Source organism: Calypte anna, chromosome 2 (assembly GCF_003957555.1).
Source record: "Calypte anna isolate BGI_N300 chromosome 2, bCalAnn1_v1.p, whole genome shotgun sequence".
Taxonomy (NCBI): domain Eukaryota; kingdom Metazoa; phylum Chordata; class Aves; order Apodiformes; family Trochilidae; genus Calypte; species Calypte anna.
The window spans coordinates 99,221,993-99,239,535 of NC_044245.1; positions in this window are offsets into that span (position 1 = coordinate 99,221,993).

Genomic DNA, 17,543 nt, shown 5'->3' on the forward strand with positions numbered 1-17,543 from the left:
TTCTTTTCTTTTTCTTTTTTCTCTTTCTCCTTCTCTTTCTCTTTCTTACTTTTTTTTTCCCTTCCCCCTTTCCTTTCCCCTTTTCCCTTTCCCTTCCTTTTTCTTTTTTCCCTTTTCCCTTTTCCTTTTTGTTCTATTGCAACAGCAATAGCTTAATAGTCTATACTGGGACTGTATAGAGCTGGGTACTATAAACACCCATCACTGTCAGGTCAGTAGGAGCCTTGGCCCTTTCCATTCTACTAAATAGGATTTTATTTCAGTAGTTCTACTAGAAGTCGGTTCAGAAGTCAAAATCTGTACATTAAAATTCCAGGCTAGCACCTCTAAACATGCATTTCCACAAGCACAAGTTTGTGGTGCTGCACTGGTTCCAGAGGTCTTTGAAACTGGTGTCGTTGGCTTCATCTTGGGAAGGTCCTTAAAACCAGGATTAGGTTCTTTCTAAATAGCTTTCCTAAATGCTGTCTCAAAGTGGTGTATATTTCCTTAACTATAATTTTTGCCTGCACACTTGCAGAAAAGCCTGGGCCAGTCCCAGGTGCACTGAGAAAGACCCAGGTTGTGCATATGTGACAACACAGAAAAGCAGTCTAAGTATGATATTCACTCCTCTGAAGCACTTATTAGTCATGAAAAGTCAAATAAATAGTATCACGTGAACACCTGAGAGAATTTTTGGCAGGTCACAGTACTCCTTTTTAATTTTTCCTGCAGCATTTTAGAATGCCAGTATCTCCACATCCTCATAATTCATTTCTGAGCAACAGCTGACCCACAAATGCAAGGCAGTTTGATTTATTGAGATATAGTGCAATCTCCTGTGGCTATTCAGATGTTTGTCCTTAGAGCTGATCATTATGTGTTTTTCAGATGTTCTGACAAGTGGCTTCTTGCAAAGGTGTCATTGGGTGTGTGGATTGGTTGTGGGTTTTTTTAATTTTTATTTCCAGGGAAGCTACCATTTCTTTCAGTTCCCAGGCAGCAGAGAATCACAAATGCAACCCATAACTACCAGAATGAGAAGAGTGAGTAAGGCAGTCAGCACATGGACCCAGCTGCTTTGATCATGGCATCATCCCTAGAAAGCACCGAAAGCAAACAGACTCTTCTCTGCTTACAGGTGAAGAAGCCAAAAGCCAGGTTTCAGCCTCATTTCAATCAGGCTTCCATTGTTAAGATGGGAAGTAGATCATGGGAGAAATGTTGTGTCCCACAGTTCAGGCCACCTGATACCAGCACTGTCTGGCTCACCATGAGAGCACTAAGTCAGAACGGGAATAATTTGGGACACTGGTGAAGGCGAGGGTGAGCACGCTCCATCTTCTCCTAAGTAATCCATAGCACAGTCAGGGAAAGTACATGCACACTAAGAAGATAAAAAAATGAAAATTAAACATACAATGAACAATATCCTTGCTTGTGGGGAAGATCTAAAAGCTTCTCTAAAAAGAAAAGAGCTAAAAAACTTTATCCTTGCGAACATCATAAAAAAAAAAAAGGTCCGAAGCTGTATACACTACAAAGGCACTGCCCTCGCCCCTCCATCTCTGTCTGTGATTTCTTTAGATTGAAGAAACCTGTTGGCTTGAGTTCTAAAACCCCAGATAAAAGCTTTGATTTGTTAATTAAATTTTTACTGCTATCTGCATTTGATATCTCAGTCAAATTGCATCCGCTTGCAACAACAGAAAAAGTCACATCAAAGGAGAGCTCCACCCCCCTGACCTGTAATTACAGAATTTACTGCTTGGTGACACTGGCTGTAAGATGCACCTGCCAGGCAGCCCCGATGTACTATCTACACCTAAAACAATGCTATTTCATTCAACTGGGGTGAGCCAGCACATGCTGAACAAAAGGGCTATGTTTTGTCAGGAGCCAGCCTACCATATTGCTTGTCCTGAGGCAGACAGGAGCTTCAGAAAACAAGGAGTTTTTTTCTGTGTTTTCACTGTAAACTGGGGATAAGGGTGAGCTCCCACAGAGAAAGGCAGAATTAGGAGAAGAGAAAGAGAAATGGGGATGAGAAGATGAAAGGAATTTAAAAGGATGGGAAATGAAAGAAAATTATAATCCATTCTAGTGGTTAAAACAAAAAAAGAAAACAAGCTACTGGAAAACAAAACGCTGAAAAAATATTAGGGAGCATAAGAAAGGAGAAAGATAGGCTAGAAGAGAAAAACAGAGAGGAAAGCAAGGTAGAAATCATGTATAAACTAGTATATCTGCTGAAATCAATCTCTAGCAGCAGAGAATTCTCCCCTTTAACACCCACACAGGTAATGCAGAAATCCCCAATTTCTGTCAATGCATTCTTTGGCCCTTAGTTGTTTTCCACTGTATTTTGAAACAAGCAGAAATGTATCATGGCAAAGACTCACAAAGTAGCCTTTATTAAATTCTGGAGCCTCTCTGGGAGCTCCAGAAGTTGTTATTAGTGTTTATGTTTGGGAAACAACACACAAAGAAGGAAAAAAAGTAACACATTGAATAGGCTTGCTGGATAGGAATTTTCCCTGGACTTATTAATTTACACAAAAGATCCATATTGCAGAACAAGCATTTTGAACAAAAGAATAATAATTCTGTCAAAAATTGAAATTTTCTGTTAGGAAAACCAATATGGCAAATCCATGCATATTGACCAAGACGACTTTTGTCAGTATTGCTTCAGTGACACAGAGAATTCCAGGCTGGTAGTCAAAAAACAGTCAGTTTAGTTCTCTCACATGAATGAATTACTGCAAAAAAAATTATAAATAAATATAAATATATAATATATATATAATTATTTTTAAAAATTATGATGATGATGATGATGATGATGATAATATTCCTTGCACATATTGCCCATTTCATCCTTTTTTTATTATTATTTACATTTTCCCAAAATTCTGGGTGGTATTTTATAAACAAATGAGGCTTTGATTTTCAGATCAGAATTGGTTGTTGTTGTTGTTTTGGTTTTTTTAGTGAGAGAGAAACAGAGAAACTGATTTACTTCAGTTGGAGCTTGGCCTCACTGTAAGCAGGGAAAAGTTTGCTGTTGACTTCAGTGGGCCAAATATTTAGCACATTTCTTCCCTTTGGTCTCTGTGAACACTGACTAAACAACATTGCTGAAATGCATGGGGTGAGGTGTACAGCGGGATAAAGGATCTATAGACATCAAAGGTTTTCTCTGTTTTCATTGGAACTTCAAAACGTTGTTGAAATATTTGTTAAACCCAACTGTTGTGATGATGTCTCTGAAGCCCTGGATGAATAACACTCACTACAGCAACCTGAGTTTTCAAACCAGGATCAAACCAAGGCCATGTCTTACAATGTCTGTGCCCCAAAACTGGGCATCACCCTTTTCCTTTCCCTCTATTGTACTCTCAGAGCCATCTCCAGCGGTGTTTCCAGTGGCATGGTGTGGCTTGCTTTGTTTGGCAATAGGATCTCAGTCTCAGCTGAGGACAGGACCTGCTCAGGTCCCACCTGCTGCCTCAGTTTGTTCTATGCTGCCTCAGAAATGAAAGTCACTCCCATCCAGGACTGTGGCCCCTCTGAGGATTTTGTCACTGCTAAGCAAAACAAGGAGTAATCTGGGAAAACTGTTTCAGATAAGAAGGGACAAAGGCACAGGGTGGGGTATGGGTCTCCTAGCATCACAAAACAGGTCAGGGCTAAGCTGTGGCTAGACTCTAGCACTAACTCCTAGTCAGTCCCTGTGCACTGGCCAGCATCATTTCTGATGTTGTTGAATACCATGATTTTACCTTGGGAAGACTGGGAGGAAGGTTAGAGGCAGAGGTGCAGTATCCCCAGACCCTGCCTGGGTGCCTCTGTTTCCTGAATGCATGGCCAACAGCTTCTCCTAGCCTGGAAAAAAGCTGCCCCAGGAGCTATTTCCCCCTCCTGAGAGCATTTCTGGGAAGGGGAAGGCAGCAGGCAACTTTCAGAAGCACTCAGGTTGGCTTGGGTCCTGCTGGTCCCCTTCCATTGAAAACAAAGTCAGTCTCGTCCCCATTCCCTCAATCCCTGCCCCTCACCCTTCTTGCAACCAGATCCCACAGGATTGAGGTCAAGGTTTTGGCTCTGGCTGGATTATGGTGAAAACCTACTGTTTTCAGAGGAAGGTGAGTTTGAAACTCGAAACAAATCCCAGAGGGTGAAAGAGCAAAATTAACATGAGACCAAAGGCAGAGGAAAACCTCAGTTTGCAGTGTACACTTCTTGGGTCCCGAATTGCTCAGGTTACATCCAATTGGCAGGAGGTAAGCAGCACTGATACCCTGCTGCTGTAAATTTCTGCTCTCAGAAGCTTTCATACCCTGGGTGAGGGAGCTTTGAAGCTGGAAGGATTCACTGGGTCCTGGGAATTCCTCCAAAGCAGAAGAACTTGCACATGGGTGAGAAATGACCTGGTACTGAAGCTGCCAACTTACCATGACAATGAAGGCTCTGGATCTGGACAGGGAGGCTGCTGCAGGGAGCTTGGGTGGGTTTGTTGGAGGAAGGCAGGTGAGATGCTCCTCAGGGAAGAAAAGAATTGAGCCAGTATGTTGGAGGATGGTGGTGCTCTTGGGGTGGGAATGGGCAGATACAAGATTAGGGACACCGTGAAGCTGTCAAGGTATTTTGTTTCCAAGCAAAGTTGGAAGCACTCATGAAGTGGTTTTTAGAAATAAGTATGCATTTTTCTCAGCTGGAGTCAGACAGAGGTCTTGAAATGGAAACAAAATTGTCCCAACCAATAAGCTTAAGGACCCTGAAAATAAGCAAGAGTACTCACAAAGCTCCTGCAAAATATTACCAAAGTACATCTGAAGTGTGTCATTTTGCAAAAGCAGTAAAACATTTCTCATTTCCACAAAGACCAAAGGAGCAGAAACACAAACATTGACTTTCCAAATATCAAGGATAACATCAAAGGGCAGTCAATAACAGTGAGCGCTAAAAGGCACTTTACCCAAATTGTGTGGAGGGTCCTAGATCACACTGAATTGGACAGATAAGAGCTGGTCCTTCATTCTGAGAAGAGGCCACCATGTAGTCACCCCCACCAGGTGTCTGGGGCTCTTGTGTGGAGGGGAAACAGCAGAGGCCTTGTCTCTAGCCTCCTCATAAACCATCTCCAAATGCAGATTTACTTTATCTCGATGTCTTTGGTTTGCAACCAACTTGCCCGTAAGGGGCAGAGGCTCAGTCTGTATTGGGTTTCTGCCACCTGCCTGGGGTTTCCATGCCAGGTGAGCTGATCCCCTTGCACCTGGAGCAAGCTACCATGTGCAATACCAATGGCTGAGCATCTCACAGTGATTCTGAGACCAGAGCTGACAGAGCAGAGCCAGGCAGAAACACCAGAAACTGGAGTAAAATACATTCACAGACAGAAAAACTCCACAGCTACTAGCTGGACATGGAAAAGGGTTATAGCTTTTTTGACTGCCTGAACCAAAACAAGGAGAAAGTGACCAAAGGCTACCTTCCACGGCTGTCAATAGTCACACAACATTTGAAAAGCCATGGTTAAAAGAAATTAAAAGCAATGAGAGCTATTACACACTTTAAAAGTAATTCCAGTTCAGTTATGGAAATATATCCACAGTCTATTTGCCTAAAACTGGAACTCTATGATCCTTGTTTACCAACTAAAACAAACACCCTCTGCAAGGGGGAAATGACCTCCCAATGCAAGTCTTTACAAGCCTCCTCATTACAGAGAGATCAGAGTGTGCCATGTGTGCCTATCATTTTCTCAGAGCTTTTTCTTCTCCTTTTCCTGCTTTTTGTCAACACTCCTGACTTCCTGTCTACTTTCTATTTACGGATGTTGAAAGGAGGGACAAAACCACACACCATTAGTTTGGAGTGGGACAGAAACAGGGATTAAAATGTGAATAAAAATTAACCTGATGAATGGTTCTTTTCAATACACAAGTTTCCATTAAAAGAGCATAAAGGATATGCAGTTATGTAGGTACATCAATCGTATAGACTTTGAAGCAAACAATTTTCCCATCAACTATAAAGCCAACAAGGATACCATCTTCCCTTGGTTCTCTCTGTAAAGAAGTTTAAAAAGTTGATAAAGGGCACAGGTTTGGAATATTTCTTTCTCATCACAGAAAATATGATTTTTTTTCAGTTGTGCCAACTCTGTCCCCTCACCTTTAGCATACTTGTGCTAGTCCAGGGGAAGATACTAGTTTGTAATTATTCTTTCTCGGAAGTCTTTACCAATAAGGCTGCTCGAAACCTCCCAGGAACATCCCATTTACACTGATAGTCTCCTCCTTCACACTAACACCTGGGTCACCATGTGGGTGCGTCTCAAGTGTAGATTTATGCTACTGATGAGGCCCAGACCATTACTCCTCTGTACCAGAGATCTGTTTATGGTTTGATTTTCCCTGACATGGTCACCCCTCAGATGAGTTGCTCTTCATCCTTTATTTCTGACACTTACTGACCCTTCCTGAGCCTGTAGGATCTCACCAGCTCCCTTGACTGCACAGACACTCACTGAGCATCACGATACCCCTGCAAAGAGGTATCTCTGTCAGGGTTTTTTTCTCTGGCAGAGACTTAGCTTCATTTCCAGCCTGTCTGCTAAAATTTAGTGCCCCATCCAGCAACTTCACACCCCCAGGTCCTTTCCCTGTTCATGCAGCCATTACTGCACCAGCTGCACCCTCCACAAGCTTGGGGCAGGATCATTCCTCCCACCCCTGTGTTGACAGTGGAATTTCTCCCTCAGAAACTCTGGGACCTTGAATGCCAGCTCAGCACCTGTGTGTGCTGTCACCATGGCAACTGGCAGGCCCTGCAGCTCTCCCCACTGCATCTCTTCTCCCTCCATCGATGTTCACTCACCTTCAGCCTCCAAATTCCCCCAGCTACTCCCTCTTAAACACCTCAAATTTTCCCATGTCACAACAGGAGACTCTCCATTTCATCTACTCAGTGGCATCCGGGGCTGCACAAAGCTCTGCTGGGGGATTTGCGAGAAGTGCTGTGAACACACAGCTGAAATTCTCTGTCCAGCCCCAGTTCTACTATTTTAGCTTTAAGAGAAAAGCAACGGTTGGTACTAAAATGGTAATTTGGCATATGTGCTTCGTTGCTTATCAGCTCGTTTGCTCAACAACAAAGACAGGAAAATGCTGCAGGGGTCATTTCACCAGGAGAAGGCTCAGAAAACCTGGAAGTCTGTGATGAAAATCATTTAAATGGCATAGTCAATGGTCAGAATGAGTGTCTGTGGCGGTAAATGGGAACATATTAAAATGGCATGGGAAGTTTAATCTGTGATTGATCTCCCAGCAATTACCCTGCTTTCTAAATCTTCCTATATCATTTAACGAGGTGATTTCAGTGTTCTAATAAAATGTGGCAGGGGAATGTTTCCAGATGTCCAGTGTGTAGGAAAATAAATGCTTCTCTGAAACCATAATCTGTGTATTAAACCAATTGGCATCATCTTCGGATTGAATTACTCTTCTGTCTCAATTACAGAGACAGGAGTCACTGAAAAGTCATGAGATTCTAAAAATTACCTTCAAATCATGACGGTTTTATATAGTTCTATATACTCCTCCCTCTCTGTTGATTTCTTGGCATAAAGCAACACCATTTCACAAGTGCTGAAATAGTTGCTTTTGAAACATTTCTCTAAAATTGGTTGCTTATTCCTTACATTCTTTAAACATTCTTTAAAGTATTTTATATCAAATAGCTCAGGGAGTTCTGGTGTTTGTCCCTATCTGCCTTGTACAAAGCAGCTCCATAGAAAATATTGCTATGTGCACCCCATGACTGAGTTCTTTATCTCTGATCACTGCATAAATGAGACCAACAGATACAAGCTCAGCTCTCAGACCTCATTTTGAGAACAGAGGAAGAAGCCGCAATGAAAAGTTCAGGACATTGGGAATCACACTGGATCAGTTCACTTGTCAAACATGCCTTGCAGCCAACACCAGGAGGTCAGCAGGGTTCCCAGCCCACTGTTCAGTCCTTCTTCAGCATGAAGTTTGTTTTGTTTTGTTTTGTTTTAATTACTTTCTCATTTACAAGGATGCTTCCTGCATCTGCTGCTCTGATTTCCACACTTCAAAGAGCTCATACCAAAATGTTCATATGACACATCACCAGACCCATGCCCTTTGTTGCTCATGTAGAATATATACATTGCACAGTGTTAGAGGATGACTGAGAGCAGCCTTGGCCTCTCCCAGCCTCCCTGGTAATCACATGGGGTGACCCACAGCTGCAGCACTTGACCCAGGTTTTCCAGACCTGATCGTCACAAACCATTCTGCAGCTGAACACTTAGGGTCAACTTCACGTTCTTTTAGGTGTTTTGATGCAAAATTTACATCTCTGTACGTCTCTGTCTTGTGCAAAGCAACTCAACACCTTAAAAATTGAGAGTGAAACTACCCACCCACAACTGCTTCTTTCTTTACTACCTGTGATTTTGGACAGTGGCATATAACTGCTAGGGTATGCAGGATCAATGTCTCTGTTTTCCATCCACTTGAGACGAGATGGTTTATCTTTGCCTGTATTCACCCATCAAAAACAAAGAAAAACTCAACTAATCCCTGACAGCTGTGGTCACACCATGTCTTGATTTCCATGGGGGCAAACACAGACCTCTTAACAGAGAGAAAAAGGGAAAAGAGTGGCACACTTAACCCCCTCTGCTCTGTAAATAGTCTTGTTAGCTCTCAGCTATCACAAAAGCATACCCCAAATTGTAGAATGGCAAATATTAACCAGATATTGACTGCAGCTCTTTTCACAAGACATTAAGTAATGCATTCAGTCCTCCAGGTTAGCTGTGTTTGGATGTAAACCTCTACATATTGACCTTTGAAAGATTACAGAGGAGGAGGGGAATACTTTCAACAGTCAATATTTTACAGTGTTCAGTGAGGTGAGTGCTTAGTGCCACAAATCAGAGCAGCAGCCCAAGGAGGGTATTTTGTTCCATGCCTTTGAACAATGTATCGGTTAAACAACCCGAAACGTGCAATTCAGTTTATTTAGAAACAGTAAAAAATGATGCTGAAAGCAAATTTCATGCATTGAGTGTCTGTCATATCCAGGAAAGTTTAAATTATAGACTACACTTATACAGATTGTTCACTTTAATATGCTGCCAGTTGTAGATTAAATTTTCTTTTCTCTTTCCCCCATTTGTGACACAGTGATATGACCCAGATGATAATGCACAAAGAAAAAATTCGAACCTGAACACAGGGTTCATTTGATTAACTTTCTGATAATTAATTACAGTAATTAGTGAGCACTCAATAAATGAGGATTTTGTGAAATCTGATCTTCTGAAACTCAGGTCCCAGTGCTCTGTTTCAACATTTAAGAGGACTGCAGTTCTGCCTGCAGTTCTGCCTGGGCTTCACAGTTACCAATCAATTACTCTATGGTATGTGCCTTTTGTTGACAGAAGCACAGAACTGAATATTCCTTGTCACTGCACATGCTTGTTGGGAGCTATGCATTCCCTAAAAAAGAGAGATACATCATTTCTTCATAGACCTTTTCTGGCATATAGCAGTTGTGCTGCCACCAGCTATTGCTTCCCAGTATGAGAACCATATCTGTTTTCTGTTAGTCACTGAAGTCATTCATAGTGAGTGTTTGCCTCTGTTTAGGAGGGAGGGGGAAGAATGATTGAAGGGCTAAGAAAGGTTATATCAATGCATTTGGTTTCTTACACAAGAAAAGGTGGAGTGTGACTCTTGTTCCAATGTTATCTTCATTTCTAGAGCCAGCCTTGGTGTCCCTGCATATTTCTCACTTGGACATCCACACTAGCATCCACACCGTAATGATGGGGACAATGTCTTATTCTTGTGTGCAGATAAACTTCTCTCTCAGCTTCTTCAATAACATTTAGCACAAGAAACTCCATAAGCACCATATCTTCATACCTATAACCCAAGGTTGCGTGCAACTCTCACTCCCACCAGTGCATCATATGCCTTACAATAGTCCTAAGTCTTACTCTCCCTTTCAAGTCCATGAGGGCTTTCTGAAGATGTACACTATTTACAGTTTTATTCGAAAGAGAGGACTTTTAAAGAGGCTGAAATTATCTCTGATTTGGCCACACCCTTGAAAAACCTTAGCCCTATTTGGTGAAGTATTTTTTTCTTCCACTTGCTATGTGAAGAACTCAAACCTACATTTTCATCAGATCCATTGGGTAGCACAGCAGGCCTCATGTCTCTATTCTTAGATATGATATCTATTCATGAGCTGCTTAAGCACCAGCTTATTCCATTATTGCTGCTGAGATTCTTTCTTCTATAGTTCCCTGCTATAATAACAGGCAGGAAGATATGTTAAAGCAGCAACATATCTTAGGAAGCAAGAGGAAATGAAGAGAAAAGAGGACAAAAATATATCAGTTAAACCAGGAATTCAAAGCAGATTTGAAAAATAAATTCCAAAAATGGTTCAGCTTGGGGTTTTTTGTTTATCTCAGTTTATATGTAATTCAACGTGACAATAAAAAAACAGTTAACAATAAAGTACATGTGGAAGACATTTAATATTCAGGGAACAAAACAAGAAATGCTGCTGTCTGAAATAAGGAAAATCAAGAGACTGGAATCAATCAATTTGAAATTATTCATAAGGTTACAGAGCTCTGTATATTTTATAATGTTGGACCATTTTCTCAACATTTCTGTCACAAGGGAGTGCATATTTCAAGCCTTCCACTTCAGAAGAAGACAATGACTGCATGGAATAGCCTAGCAAAAAGCTTGATATAAGAGGAAAAGTTTTATTAACATAAAACTGTCCAGAGTCCTCTCCTTATCATAACAAGTATAATTAGAAGTTCTTCCGCTAATGAATAAAATACTTCCTTCATTTACAAAACAACCTACGGTAAGGGAAACTGCACACTGAACAGACCTTCATCCTCAAACATTTGCTCTATTAAAAGCTCAACGTGAAAAGCTTTAAAGAATTTCAACAAAACAGTTTGGAAATCTTCAGGGATATCTTGTGCTGTGCCTCAAACAAGACCCCAGGGCAAAAAAATTAGAAAACATTAAGATTGATGAGATAAGAGTGATCCTGCAATTATACAACACCTCAGGAGAGGTGCACTTTTCACAGAGCATCAAAGAGAACTGAATATAATAGCAAGCCCAGGGAACTCCAAACAAAGCCATACAGGAAAAGTGGTAGTGTGATAAAGCAGAGGAAATCCAGCTGTATGCTGATAAGCATGAAAGGGTTTTGCGAGTCAACGTGAAGAGGCCCCGGGTTGGTGACTCTGGTCCAATAACCAGCAAATTGCTCACAACCTTCAGTCTTACAGAGGACATCTTGAAGAAAAGGCTGGAAGATTCTTGTTTGCTGCAGCCTGTGTTTGCATTGCCCACACACAGCCAAGCAGCCAAATACTCACCTCAAAGTCTCTAACCTATTTCAGAAGGTTGTAAGAACTTTGATATTACTCTTTGTTTCAACAAGATGAAAGTCATGCCACAGGCTGCCCCTGCTGAACTTCAAGAGCCTCTGTTGGTGGATAATCACAATGTGCAATACAGAAAGCCAAATAAACCCAATGTTTAACTGGGCTGATATATTCTAAGAGCCACCACCTTCAGAGAAATGGCACTTCTCTCTTCAGCTCAAATGCTCACTGTGGGTACAAGCTGTGAAGATTAAACAATGAGTTTTACTAGTATTAAAAGCAATACATAGATAAGCACTCTCGAGCTGCTTTATCCCTGTCACATATTTAAATTTTGATGAGTCTTAGGACTACGAGCTAGCAGCAAAGCACATTAACATTCAATGGTTAGAAGAGAAATCTAAAATTTGAAGTGGAAATAAATGGAGGCAATTATGTATTGGAATAAGACATTAAAGGAAGTGGTAAATTTCTCATACTTTTAAGTCTTTAAATCATTATTTAATATCATCCTAAGAGAGGTGGTGCAATGTAACAAAAATTTGCTGGATTCAGTAATGGAATTATGTGACAATGTTCCTTGGCCTGTAAAAGCTTAAAAGAAAATAATTCATTGGCTTGTAAAATTGTTTCCAAACTGAAATTTAAATGTTTCCAGTGACTAGAACCTGCTGCCCACCCACGTCCCATGGAAGTGCTCAGAACTGCATCGAGGTGAAGTTTAAATGGTGTCTAGTCATTCTGCTGGCCCTCTGTGGTAGGGAGAAATGCATCCCAGTCAATCAGATAACATAGAGGTCAGGACTCCCAGCTACTAATGGCAAACATATATGTATCTAGCATATCTTTAATGTGTGCACATGGAAGTCTGCCTTATTCTGTCACTCACAGGAGGCCCAAAAGGGATATTCCTTTGACTGAGTCGCCAGAGCAAGCAAAATCTCAACTTCATAAAGCAGTATCTCTTCAGTACAAGGGAATGCTTTCCATATGCTATGGGATTGGAAATACAGCATCATATAACAGACTCTTTGGATAGATACATTCTGAGGAAAGCCTTCTTTCTATAAAGAGCTATATAATAAAAGGAAATTAGAAAGAGAGAGAAGGGCGTTTCATGTATGGAGTGAAATACTCTGAAATAAAAGCTTAACTTATTTTGGCAATTTCAGATTGTTCTGATCAGTGATGAAAAAAGGTCCTGCTTTTTTTTAAGGAATACGCATACTTTTAAAACTGAGGTCAGAGAGAATTATTATAATAATTGCTTTTAAGCATCTATTGATGAACAAAATCCCCTATCCGCTATCATGGAATAATTCCTTTACAGGTGCTAAAAAAAATTGTTTGTGTGACAATCCATGTCTTAAAATTATTATTTTCTTTGTTTAGAAATGTAAGGTTGGTAAAACAGCTACCTACTGTTTATACTTTGGATTTCTCTACAAATCCTTTAGCTCCTGAATGCTGTGCTGTTGTCTCAGAAGTTAAAAATCCCACTGTTCTCCATGTGCAACAAGAGACTGTACCCACACCATTTCTTAAATTCTCATCTTCTCGTAAATAAAGCAAAAAATCTGGCTTCCTTAAAACTTTAATTTTAGAACTTATATTGAAATATAAAAAGAACTTTTTTTTTAATATGATAATACACTTTTGAAAAAAGAAAAGTGAAAGTGCAAAGTGCTACTTTGGTAGAGGTATTGTGAATAATAGTAAAATCCTACCCCTAACAGATACCTCATGATCATAACAGTTCCTTTTAGCCACTACATCATATCCATAGCTTTTCTGAGAATCACTGTTAAATAATATGTCTCTCACATCACATAAAAATGACCTTATTTCTTTACTTCTAGACATAAAACTTTTAACTTAATCACATAAAAGCACTTCCAAGGCATCAGTCTCTGTGATGTACCAGATCTGCAACAGGAATACTAAACAGCATTGGCCAGAGAACAGATTAATGTAATAATTTCTTGCTCATTAAAACGTCCTTGGTTATTAAGAATTCCTTATTTTCCATTTGGTTGTGTATTTTTTATTTTAAATTCAGTGTTCTTCCCATGTCCTTCTTTCCTTACTTCTTCACTTTGGAAGAGCTCTTCCCTTTCAGACATCTCAAGACACCAGGAACAGGCAAACATCATCAAACACATATTATAGCTCAATAAACTAAGAAAATCAGCTGCTTCCTAGAGGTTTTATATGTAAGAAGTTGGAAATGAGATTCAAGCCAGAAAGAGCTCCCAGAAATAAAAATGTGACTACAATGCAGAGGAAGCAACTTCCATTACCAGATTTCTGTCTTTCGAGTCAGGGAAAATATACTAGATACAAGAACTGGGGCTAAACTGAGCTCAGTTTACCTTTATATTCAAATATTTCTCAAAAACAGTAGTTCAGATTTACATTAGATGAATAAATTATCTACATAGACTAAAATGACCCTGTGTTTAAGGAGGTTAGGGCTTCCCTGGTCCCATTTGTTGTTTGGTAAGATGTCATGTTTTGGAAAATCTTGCTCTCTTAAGTTTTTCTTAAATAAGGAAAAAAAATTAAAGTAAGTATATTTAAAGTAAAAAAAAAAAAAAAAGAGAACTGAGGATAGAGTACATGTTTATGCAGAATGATTTATTCATCTTGGCTAATTTTTGATAATATTATGATGCTTGCAAGTTTACTGCCATCTGGAAAACTAAACATGATAAAATACTTCAAGTCTCCTAAAATTCTTCAATAGTATTATAAGACATCAGGAAGCAGGGGTTTAAGAAGAGTTGGGAAAAAAGTTGGGAAGGAGAACTCAAGGCAGAATCAGTAAGATTATGCTCCTTGCTCTCCCTTGTGGCTGGTGTTCCACATGGTGAAGGCATTGGTTAGAGAGTCCAAGAAGTAAATATCTATTTGGTTCACATCCTGCAGGCTTCACAGGAACAGTGGGAAAAGGAACTTTAACAAGCAGAACTTCAAGTGAAGCTGGCAGCATTAACAGGTTAGCTGAGGTGGCTGCAGTTCTTGAAGTGGTCTGTGACATGCAGGATTAATGTAAGTGGAGAAATGAAAAGCTCAAGACATTTATTCAAATGGACAATAAATTGGAGACTTCCTGAATTCTGAAGGCTCCTAATCCACTCCTGAGCTGTAGATTCTGAAGCAGGCATTAAGCAAAAAAAAAAAAAAGGAAAAATATGTGCTGCCATTTCTACTACCATATGGTACATGGAGGGTCTGCGTCTCCCCTGCAAGAGGGAGCAAGCACAGTGTGCTGAGGAAATCAAAAGAGCAGCAGGTAGAGGTGAAAAGAGGACATGACACATGAACTTTTGAGGACAATTGTTTGCACGCTTTAAATATTCTGAGAATACTTTTCATAACTTCTGAGAAGTTTGTGAGGAAGTTTTCTTCATCGCCATTCCCATGGACATGCCTGTGCATCCACCAATGTCATCCCAGTGCCAGAAGCATGTGTTTACCAGCTAGACCTGCTTGTGTGCTTATAGACTTCATGCAACTCCAAGACTGGGTTTAGACTGAAGATAGTGCCCAACTAATGCACTGGCTTCAAAAAGCCTCAAACTTTGGCTAAATTTCATGAGCTGAAGAGATGGGGCAGGTTCTGATTTCTTCACTCCTGTCACCAAAGATAGGACTTAGGGAAATGGCAGAAAGATGAATCAGGGAAAGTTTATGTTAGATGTAAGGAAAAGGTTTTTCACAGGGAGGGTGGTCAAGCAATTGAACAAAATCCCCATTGAAGTGGTCACAGCACCAAGCCTGCACGAGTTCAAGAAGAATTGAAATTATGCTCTCAGGCACCTTGTTTGATTCTTGGGGCACGCTACACAGTGACAGGAGTTGGACTCAATCCTAATTTCTCCTTCCAACTCAGCAGATTCCATGATGCTATGATAAATTTCAGTTCAGCTCAGCTCTGAGCACTGTTTTATGACTGGAACCTCATTCTGCGTCAGCTGTGAAACCCATATTCTCAGGACTTTCATAGCTGTTTGGTGGTTATTTGGTAATTTCAACAATTACTGAAAATACAATGATAGCAACAAGAAATGCTACTGACCAAAGAGCACACAACTAATACCAGGCCATACATGCAGGTGGATTGCAACAAAAGAAGATCATCTCAGAGCAGAAACTTCACTTGAGTCTATAGGCCTGAGAGCTGAAAGAAGCCATAATGAGTGTACATGCTCCAACCTTTGGCCTTTCAGTGCAAAGCTCAAAGAAGGGCAAATTATCACCCAGCAGCACTAAACACTTCTGTCTGCAGGTCTCTGAGGTCCTCACTTTGATTGCTTCATCCTGCTCAGTTGCCAATGCCCTCAGTTCATCAAAAAAAGCCAAGCCCTGGAGTCCTACTATAAAACCAGGGTGATGAAATTGTTCTGATTAAAATAACTCACTCTCAAAAAAAGAAGGACACAAAAAGAGGAAAATATTTCTAATGCAAATCCTGCAAGTGATCAAATAGACTGGGCAGCTGCTTACAGAGTCACAACAGTACAAGCAAAGGGGCAGCAAACTCCCCAAAAATGGGAACAAATTGTCAAAACTTCCTCTACCAGCACTGTCAGCAAAGCCAACACAGTACTAAATTCAAACCCTAAATCTTCTAGGGTGTGACCTGACCTACACTTAGGAGAGCTGGTTCATACTTAAGTGCCTGCATGAAAGGGACCTTAATCTCTTTCTCTTTTAGTCGTGACTTGGAGTAATGAAAACATTTTAGACAGAAGCACGATTGTTATGTTGATGATGTCCCTTCAACTATTTACAGAAGTAGTGCCAAGATACCACAAGAAAGGCTGAGCATAAAGTATTTCCAGCACATCAAAAAGCAGGAAGTATGGGAAATCTTCCCACTAGAAGAGCCTGATCTCATGAGAGTTCCAGTTCAGTTGCTTAACTCTTGCTGTCCCAGCAGCTCAGAGAATTAGCTACATCAATTTATCTCAACTCTGCAATCTCAGTGATCCACAGCAAGCAAACAGAGAACTGGTGGGGAAACTGTCATGGAGTGAGACTTCAATTGCATCTCTTCAATAATTGAGCTTCTCTTCAACGACTGAGATTGCGAAAAGCCAAAGGCAGAACTGTTTAATTCAACTCCCAATTTGTCCTGCTCTCCCACAAACTGGAGCTTGTGGTGGTTAAACCTTCAGAGTTCAACAAGAGCCTGTGTTTTGCTGTGCTCTGCTGGACTCAGTGCTGGGGGGAGGAACTACATCCAGTGTAGGCCTGGATGACAAACAAGCAAAACTGGATATAAAGCTCCTGTGTTTTGTCCAGCAAGTACCAGCATCTAGGAACCACTTCCATGCCTGTTCCTAGAGCTTCTGGGAAAACTGTCAGTGCTGCAATGCAATTTGCAGGGACCACAGCAGCCAAGACAGCCACCCAGGACAAGCCCTGCAGCAGAGTGCAAGGAAAGACATAGAGGGCAGTGATTCCCCCTTTGCAAGACTGCCATCAAGGAGCCTTAAACCTTCCTTTTAAGCAGGTTGTATCAATCAACAGTTCCTCTATGGAAACAGTACATTGACTTCTGTGAGGAATTATGCCTCTCAGCAGATTAGCTGACAGGCTGGTATCTCTATTCCAAGCTCCTGACAGCTCTGGAGCACCCAGGTCCTGGTAGGATGGGAGAATACTGCATCACCTCTCTGCACCTTTGTGCCTTGTGGTAACCAACCAGTCCAAGAAGTCTCCATACCCTGCAAATTCCATCCAGAATCAGGGGTGACAGTGTCAAGCAGCAACACTGTTTTTCTCCTTCAAAATACTTTCTATCAAAACAAAGGCCTTCAGACAATATGAAGCAGTGAATTTCACTGGCTGAATGCTTGTCTTCTACAGAGGCTCTATAAAGGCTTTTCTGCACTTTAAACTCCAATTATAGTGACTGAACCCCATATGTAATTTCTCTACTTCTGTCAAGAGGAGCTGCTTTTGAAAATTGTCTGTCATTTCTGATTTCTAAGTTCCTCACCTGGCAAAACAAAAAGGGATATCCACACCTTATGTACGTAACAAAGTCATAGGTCTTGGGAAATGAGGCTCCAAA